Source organism: Anopheles coustani, chromosome 2 (assembly GCF_943734705.1).
Source record: "Anopheles coustani chromosome 2, idAnoCousDA_361_x.2, whole genome shotgun sequence".
NCBI classification, from domain to species: Eukaryota; Metazoa; Arthropoda; class Insecta; order Diptera; family Culicidae; genus Anopheles; species Anopheles coustani.
In genome coordinates, this window is record NC_071289.1 from 18,915,907 (window position 1) to 18,925,521 (window position 9,615).

The following is a 9,615-nucleotide window of genomic DNA, read 5'->3' on the forward strand; positions in this document are numbered from 1 at the left end:
TTATTAATTATCTCTCTCTTCTATGCTTGTAGGCAGTCTCGAGTTCGATTTGTTGCCGAGAAACGAGAACATACTTAACGGTCCGAAGAAATGGTAGCTTCAGTTCTGCCGGGTTAGATTTAACATTTCGACAGAAAGAAAATCGTCCGCACATGGCATTCAATTGCACAAGCGGCCTCCGATAAGACGTCACCCAGGAATGTGCATGATGCAAACAGACTGTAGTGGGCTGGAAAAAGGAACAAACCAGAACCAGAACGGCAACAAATTTGCCTACCTTTCGCGTCTAGCCGGGATACGTCGGATTCCCGAACGAGATCTTCCACGAAGTAAAGCAACATGCACGCAACATTCTGGTGGTCTGCGTACTCCACGGGGAGGTCGAAAATCGGACCGAATCCATTCCGAAAAGGGGATAAGAAAGGTAAGTCCCGGCGTTCTCGGGCGTCTCCGGGCGGGTGTAAATTATAGCCGGTTTAGCGTTCCGACGCCAAATCGATTAATCGTTGTTGCGTTCGCGACGCGCACCGCAACCGGTTGACGCCATGCTCCGTAAATGTTCTCTCCTAGTCAGGCGGGGGTCAGTTTTCTTCCGCTCTTTGCTTTACTCCAATGTCGGCGAAGGCACACGCGACTGCACCGAAGAGAAGGGAGATTTAATTGACGGAGTTCTTGCATCACACCTCGCCCATTTGAACTCTCCCCCACGCTTGTGGAGGGCGGATCATGCAAACCTATGCTGCCTGAATTATGCTGCGCCGTCTTTCTCCGGCACCAAGAAAAAGGTTCCGGCGTCGGGGTTCCACTTTGGTGCCGGGAATTTCGGCCTGAACGTTTCTAATTACTCCCGACCGGGATCGGGATCCATCCGACTTCTTGATAATTAGATTTTCTTTTCAAACTTTTGTGGCGGAGCGAATGCATCTAATTTTGAGTTATTGTTAACATAAAGGAAAAGTAGGAAAATGATGCAAAAATCATCACTCATCGAAGAAAGTATAAACTTCAACTTCTATACAGTAATCTTCACCAGTAAAACACGAAACTATTATTAAAAAATCTTCTTGTTTGTATTCATGTTTACTGTTTTGTATGGGATTTAGACAAGCTGCGTCGATAAAGATGTTTTTTACTAAGAAGCACACCAATTACAAATATCGTGCAGTTAACCTTCCATCACCTAACATAACTCTCTTCCCTCCGGAAGCCGCCCGGTAGCGTTCCGTGCAATAATAACTGTCCTCGAGGGTTATTAAATGCGCGAACAAGTGACGCGATCGATGCGCAGTGACTCATTTATCATCACGATTTACTTTACACTCCGCCCGGAGGGTTCGTTCCCTTTTCCCGCACCGTCGCGTGTTTGTTCGTTGAAATGCGACACGGCGCCTCGAGAAAGAAGCTAACCATCACGTTGGAAGGATTTCCGGATGCAAGAAACCGCTTGCGGCCGGTCTAGAATGTCTAGCAAATGTCTCGTTGGCCGACATGTGCACGAAGGTGAAGGTAACTTTTTCCACGCTTACGGTGAGCTAGGAAGGAAATGGAAGACTAACAGTCCTGACCTAGTGGCAACTTTTATTACCTCTTCATTCCCGAGGGAAATTCTAATGACCGAATGGAGGAAAGGTTTATGATCGCAACGCGTCGGTTGCAATGGAGGAAGTTTTAATTAATTTGACCCAGATAATTCCTCGAGCACTTCTCATAAATTAACTATATTTAACGCTGCTTTGAGGAACAAAGAATGTAATGTTCTTTTGCGATATAGTATTTTGCATAAAAACTGAATAAGAAATATAAACACAATACCTCCTTTAACACGTTGACTGCCAAGCTTATTTTGGTCGTGTTTACCTGCAGGCCAACTTTTTCTTCATACAATATCGCTGGCTATCATTTTTGATAGCCATGGTCTGCTGGGAAGTGCATAGGTGCTCGAAGCACACACACACAGCTCGGCAATTGATATTTTTCTGGTGTTTTGCCTTTAACACCTTATTGTTTATTTCTATTGGCGTAATTATTAAATATATAGCGCCTCAAGATTTCTCCAATAAACGGCTTACTTATTAGCAGCGCGACTGCATCCATCTCATTCACCCAATAGACACGCAATGACATTGAGCGAAAGAGACAAAGCGATTCACATGTGATTCTATAAACAAAAACCTTCCACTAAAACAGCTTGTAACATTTTTCATACCATAGTTATTTTAAAACCAACTACATATTAAGCTAGACAGAAGATGAAACTATGTAACTACCAAAGGATTTGTAGGTAAGAGTTGTCATTTCAAAGATATAGTACTTCAAAAAACATGGTAGGTGGCTATCAAAAATGATAGCCATGGCCCCCCAGGAAACATCACTGGCTATCAAAAATGATAGCCATGGCAGTCAACGTGTTAATATAAGTTACCTTACTAAATATATTGCAAATACATAAATTGAATGACCTCACACGCAATCGGGTACGCTTACGTGAAAAGAGTCCACACGCAAGCAGCTTCCACCACCGGACAACGCAAAGGAAAACTGAAATCTCCATCCAAATCGAACCGACAGAAGTCGAAGTCGCAGCTGGAACGATCATCGTATGGACGAAGAACGCACGCAGAAAGTGGCCACTCGTGCGAGAGTCCAGACGCTCAATAATATTCATTACCAGTCATTAGCGCGCCATTCTGGTCTAGCTTCCTGAACCGGGACCAAACCCCTGCCCGAAGACCGCGACTCGCCTGTCGGAATGCTAACGGCTCCCGGACGGCTCGATCCAGACACGCGGTGGCCCGGGAAAAGTGTGCCACCAGGTGGAAAAATCCCCCTGGCGTGTCGCAAAGAACACATGAGCGATGATTTCCGCGAATGTTTCCCTCAAACCGAAGGGGCATCGAGGGCGCGTTCATTTGGTAAAATCCTACACGGATAAAAACATTTTATTGATTACCACACCATCATACTCCCTCTTCCCCCTACAAGATGGAAGAAGATGAGATGTGGGATCGTGTGAAGCAGGAAAGCGGGATGCTTTCATCCATCCGTGCCATTATTGCAATGCTGGAGACTCGGTGTTGCTGGAGTCTTCCTCAGAGTCGACTCCATCTGGAAGGCTAGAATAAATCCGCAAACCTTCGCGACCTCTTTCGCAACTCGCCATTAGTCTTCCAACGAGATAAGATGACCGCATCGGTTACCAATCGTGTAAACTGATAGCGGCTCTTTCGTCGGCTCGTTCGCATTCCCTCCCACTCTCTTTACCCCTTCAAGAACCCTAACAGCAATCGCGGATCGTGACTAATTAGTTTGAACACGTTTAAAAGCAGAACTCTTTCGACCGGATCTGTCCATTCTTCGGGATTTCCTTTGGGTCTGGAGGAGTTTGAAGTGACAAATAAATTACGTAATGGACGATGCAATGGGGTGATGCGAGTGCGGGAAAACTCGAACTAATTGGAAACTAATAGGGGGATGAGAAATCAATGGGATGACGATCGAAAGGGCCCGATAAAGATGGCAGTCATTCCCGGTAAGTGAGAAGGTTGATTGAAATGTTTTATCTCAAGACTTGGTCCAGGAAAGGTTTATTCGGTTGATTTCTAGTTTGTTGTGTGGATCATCAATTTACTAATTTGTCAATCACCTGAAATTGTTGGACACATTTGAAAAATACTTAGAAAGATATTTTCACAAGTGTAAAGTTCAATTGTGTTTTCTACACATTTTAATAAATTCCAAAAACCTTCTCAGCAAAGCTAGATGATAATAGACAATATTAAGCTTGTCTTAGAACGGTCTACCAATTTATATAATCATAAAACTCCGGATTCAAAAAGGAAACCCCTTCCACAGTAACAATAATCTCGCGTCTTATGATAGCCCACCAGCGCTTGCCCGGTCGTAAATGGCCGCCGACGCAAATTAACGTTTAAACACCACCACCATTGAGTAATGACGTGATTTTCCGTTAACCAGTTTCGTCCGACCCCGGTCGAATCGGCCATTTAAAATCAATGCTTTTTAATACAATCAACCAACAGTGCACCCTTCCAAGTGGCCAATGAGAGTGGGATGGAGGCTGAGGAGAGGGATATAAAAAGGAATCAATTTACTTCGGCCACCATTGGGTGGCCAACCTGGGTGGTCGGCGCTCATCAAATGCAGTGTTTTGTGTTTGACCGCTTCGATAAAAATGGACGATCAATTTCCACCAGCGCATTTCTTACGGAATGTTTGCCCCCTCCAATGAAGCCGAAGAACTTACCGGAATCTCCGTATCAGTACTTGATCTCGATCGCCGTACGCCGATGTTTTTCAACCGATCCATTCGGAAGCTCTCACTTCCAATCGAAAAAAGACAGAGAAAGAGCACGACGAGAACGGGAGGTGAACATTAAAAACTTATGAATACCTTTAATTTGACCATAAAAACCCACCGGGAGGGATGATGCGAAGGCTCATCGATGAGCGCGTGCAATAAAATGCGTATTTAATTTCCATAATAATGTTTCCCTACTCCGTCGAGCATTTTCAACCACTGAAATAGGCAAAGATTAAGAAGCTGCAAAGCTTGATACAAATCGAGGAGGGTTGACGATTTCTTTCCCGTTTTGTATCGTCTTCGACTGGCGTTCAATACAGATATCTAGGAGGCATCAGTAAGCCAGTTTCTAACGTCCAACGTATGTCTCAGTCACGACCGCTAGGCCTTAATTTCATCGCAATGAAACACCTTAAAGAGCACTTCAGCGCCTCCACAACATTTCACTATTTCGAGGGATCGGCAGTAGAAATCTTCGGGAGCTTTACGTGTCAGCTTCAGCGGACATTCGACTGTCAGCTTTATTCGGTTCATAAAAATATCAAAGAAACGACAGGCCCCCCACCCTTTTTCCACCTGAAGTGTTAAAAGGGTTCGTCGCCTTACACAGCAGTGATGAAATCTCCACGCGGAAATCTTTGTACAGTCAATGCGATTCGTCTCCCAAACCGAGTTTCAACACGCGCTACGATGACCATCGTTGGAAAAGGGATCGAAGAAACCCTCCCTGTACTACCACACCCATGTGGGTTCATGATGGAATTATTGTTCACCAATTATGTCCCACTTCAAGACGTACAGCATCTTTCTCCGTTGGAGGCGCTACTTCAGGGTGTTTCCGCCGATCGAGAATCCATTTAAAAATCGTACCTTTTCCCTCTTTCTCTGCCTTTCCTTTCACAAACTCGTCGTTCTTCAAGTGCTTAATGACCTCTTAATGATCGAACATTTGTGCGGTATCCTGTGAGGGTGGGACGGCTTGAGACGTTAAGCCAAGAAGGATATTATCGTAACAATTTGTTTACTTTTCGATTAAAATCGTTTCCTGGAACGGGAAGAACCTTCTCTACAAGCTGCTTAAGAACAAGTGTGCGTCCAGAAAAGACAAAATAATTGGCCCAGATTCGAGTGAGAGAGCAATTTACAATTGTACATCATCCTCAAACATCGACGGCAATCTTCTCTATCTTAGATCAGGTCATCAAGTTTATTCTAGACTTCTCTAGAAAACACTTTCCATTAGATTTAGAGGAGATTTTCACACTTTATACTGAAGAGTTGTTTCTAACGTGTCAACAAGAACTTATCACTCTGCGTTCGATAGACTTTTAACCTCTCGTCAGCCTTAAGCCATACTTACTTATGCTGCCACTCACTCGTGCTTGATCAACATGACCGCCTGATGAGAACCGTAGATTGGAGGAGTGAAAAATCGTACAAACAAACTTCTTTACTACGTGATAATGCAACTGTAAGCCTTGGTCCCATACATTCTCTCAGCTCACTCGCGATGCAGGTTCGCGAAAGGGCTCGAGATAAATAGGTTCCATAGCTTAACCAACATACAGCACACCTTCCCCCTTCCCACCACCAGAGCACAAGAGAATCTCGTCGTCAGCGGCGAGTCCGCTTCTGCCCTTTCATGGCAATGGGTGGCTGCGTTAATCGTGTCAATTTCTGCGCAATGTACCCAACCGGCCCCCATCGCCCTCTTTTCCGGTGGTAAGCCATGCATTGTAAAGAAAAGGGAGGTAAAAAAGCTAAAAACGGGTTAAGAAAAATAAACACCCAACGCACCGACGGCGTCTTTTGCACCGGAACAGAAACATGCTGGTCAGCCTGACGTTGCAGACCGATGGTGGATGGTGGTCTATGCTCGATTCCTGCGCAACCACTCGCCGAGGATTGCGTCTATTATTATCGAGTTTGCGAATTGCCGCCGCCTTTCGTACGCCGTTGGTGATTGAGTGCTTGGACGCGCTTCTCTCTTGAAAGCAGCATTATCACGCACCCGTTTATCGCATTGGTGTTGATTATCCTGAATGTGTAATTAGATTTGTTGGAGTAAATATTAGGATTTTCCTTCTTTTATCATTAGGGCGAGTCGTGTAACGTCAGCTTGTGACGTGAACAAATGAGTTGGAGAGTTATCTTTCGAATGCAACTTGTTTTAAACATTCCCAATCGTACGTAATCTCCAGAAGAAATTCCTTTGAAGACTTGCAGTTCTATTCATTACCAACATTAAAGTATCATTTAATTATCACTTCCAACCACAAACCAATAAATAATTAACCCGCGAATCAAAAATCTGCTAAAACTTTCAACACAAAAACATTATTTTCTATTTCTCTACCCAAACATCTTGAATAGTTCAGAGCATGAGGGTAACATCAATTATCTTAGAATCCGGAAAGAAGTTAGCAACAAAGCTCATCCACTGAATGTGTTCACTGAAACACGGCACGCTTTGGGGTGAACTCGCTCGACCGCCAACCGGTGGTCGGATGCTTAAAAGTCGATAATTAGCAGAATAACATAATTATAAATTCAGATTATTGTCGTAAAGAGCGGAAAGAACCCGCCTCGCCCGGGTCGACCTGGGAGCCTTCAGAAGCCGCCAAACGGTATACGACGATCATAAAACAGTCCGGGACATAATTCGCTCGAGCACCCGCGGGTTGTCGAAAGCGCTGCTCGAAGGTGCTGGTTGATATAAGGCTGCCATGGTTCGCCAAGAATAAAACAAAAACTCGGGGAAAATAACAGCAATAAGTAAAACAAAAGAACACGGGAGGAAAGTGAGGATTGTGCGCCAACAAATAAGAAACAACATTTGCAGGAAGCCACGGGAGGCCAAAGGATGGGGATTCATGAGCGACTCGCGCCTCGCCGAGATGCCTTTTTGGTGAAGAAAATGGGAGGGAGGAAAATGAACCGAAAATTATGGTTAATTGATTCCGTTCTCCGACGCCACTGGATTCGTAGCCCGTGTCTTCCCCCTTCGGTTGATATCGGGGGTTGAAACTGGGGAGGACAGCATTCGCCTCGTGATGAGATGGATTGGAAGAAAGTGTTAGCTTCTGCACGGTCGCCGCGGAGGAAAATAAATAGAGCTGATTCATTCTTCGGGACTCAAACGGGATGCAGTGGGAATGAGCACACCACACATACACACAAGACAAAGCAGGGAGAAAACTCATCCTCGAAAAGTACATGATGAAAAGACCATCAAACAATTGGTGCCAGGTTAGGAAGGTTAGGTTACATACCAAGTGATTAGCGAGCAGCAAACTGCTACCACATTGTTTGATTTGCTTCTTTCGTTAGTTTTAGGCCAAGGAAATAGGTCACCCGTTGAGGTAAGTGTGCCATTACAAAATAACATCGAACATTCACATGTTGTGGTCTTATTTCTCAGGGCCGTAAAGCAAACTCTAATCACGAATCGATTCACTTTTTTTCGGCACACGAGAAGATCCGAATCCAAGCGAACTGGTGAACCATTCGTCAGATCGATCCAATTTCCGCTCGAACGGCTCCTCGATTCGCTAAGGTTCCCGAAAGAGAGACACGTGCATCCGGCCCCCAAAACTACCGCCATAGTTCAATCTTGAGTCACTGCAAGGTGTAAGAAGGGTACCTTCGGTTAGTTTCTTTTTCTTCAATCGCATGGTTCCCTTCATTGCGAGTTACAAATAAAATAAAAAAGTCAGAGGTTCGTCGCTTGCTTTTTCATATGAGACTGATTGAAGCCTCTTGTTAGTGCGACGAAAGTGAAGTGACGCCTGGCGAATGCCAAATGCAAAAAAACCCGTACTCACACACCTTCGTGTCATGGTGCAGCGTGCACTTTGTTGCTGTTGGTCTTTTTATCTCCTTCCTCAAGCCTCTCCCATCGTGTCTGCACTTGTTTAAAGTTATCCAACAGAAAATGACCGATCAAGGCCAGTGACATTCACGTCGCGCAAACGGTCATAATTCGCGACCTGCGTGAACACCAAAATCAGAGCATGTCAGCGTTTCACTTACAGTGCATTCTACATTCGAAGAACGATTTCATTTTTCGAAAGAAAAGCCTTTTGAAAATATTGGGATATTTTTCATTGGTTTTAAAATAATATTTCTTCTCTCAAATCTTTAGCAGCTTACACATTCGCCAATTTTAAATGCCATTTACAAGAAATTCGAAGCTAAATATGGTACACAAATCAATCAATCGCCTCAAGGACTCAACAAACCCACGCCACGCCGATCGGAAATGAAATTAAAACAGATTCGCAGCTCAAAGTGGCGTCATCTTCCCATCCGTCCATCGTTCGATTCGAGATTCAAGTTTCATCGTCCATTTCGTCCATCGCAAGTTGGCGCTCGATGGCAGTCATAAACTGTTTCGAATTGTCGCTTGACTCAAAGAATTTACAAGTGAACATTAAAACACGAACCGTATTGGTTCAAGTTCTTTGCGGTGGTCGCAGTAAAGTTCGGTTTTAAGTTCAAATAATTAAACGTGTGCTTTCTGTGTCGGGTTTCTGCTCGCCCAATAAGTTTTATAAACATATTCTTGAATGTATTTCATATCCTTCTTTCAATGTTACAATTATTTTTTGGCTATCTTGAGCGTTCATAAACCATTCGTTCGACTTCACTCGTAATAATCTCACCAACAGCTGATGCGATACCTTCGATACCACGATCATCGCCCCTTGCTCAAGCTATCAGTAAGTTTCTATTTTTTCCCATGCATTTTGGATTCCCGCCCTCGGCAGGTGGCTCATTATCAACCCACAAACGTCAAACGTCTCAAACGATTCAGCACGAGGGAAGCTTGTTTTTTCGATTTCTTCCAGGTTCGTTGGCATTCCTTCTCTCACTCTTTCCTTTTTATACATCTCCCCATGGCTCGTCTTATCTCATTTCCTCTTTCGTAGTTTTCTTACCTGTTCGTTGCAGACTTCAGACATATCAACTGAACACGCGACAAACACACGCGCGGTTGACCGATAAAAAGTAAAAACTCGGCGTTGTCGCGATGACAGTTTCCTTTTCACTCCTTATCGGCCGTTTGCCTGCTCGGGAAATGACATTGGTAACGGACGCGCCAACAGTCTCAACAGAAGCGGTGGCACCTCAAGCACGAATCGGGCAGTGGAACGTTTGATGGAAGCGAATGTTTTGCTTGTGGGAAAATGTTTCCCACCGTTAGTCGAATAGTGGAAGAAAATGAAGTAGGTGTTCGTTTAAAAAACAATCTTCATTTGACCGCTGTCTGGCGTATCGAAGAGACGGCGCCG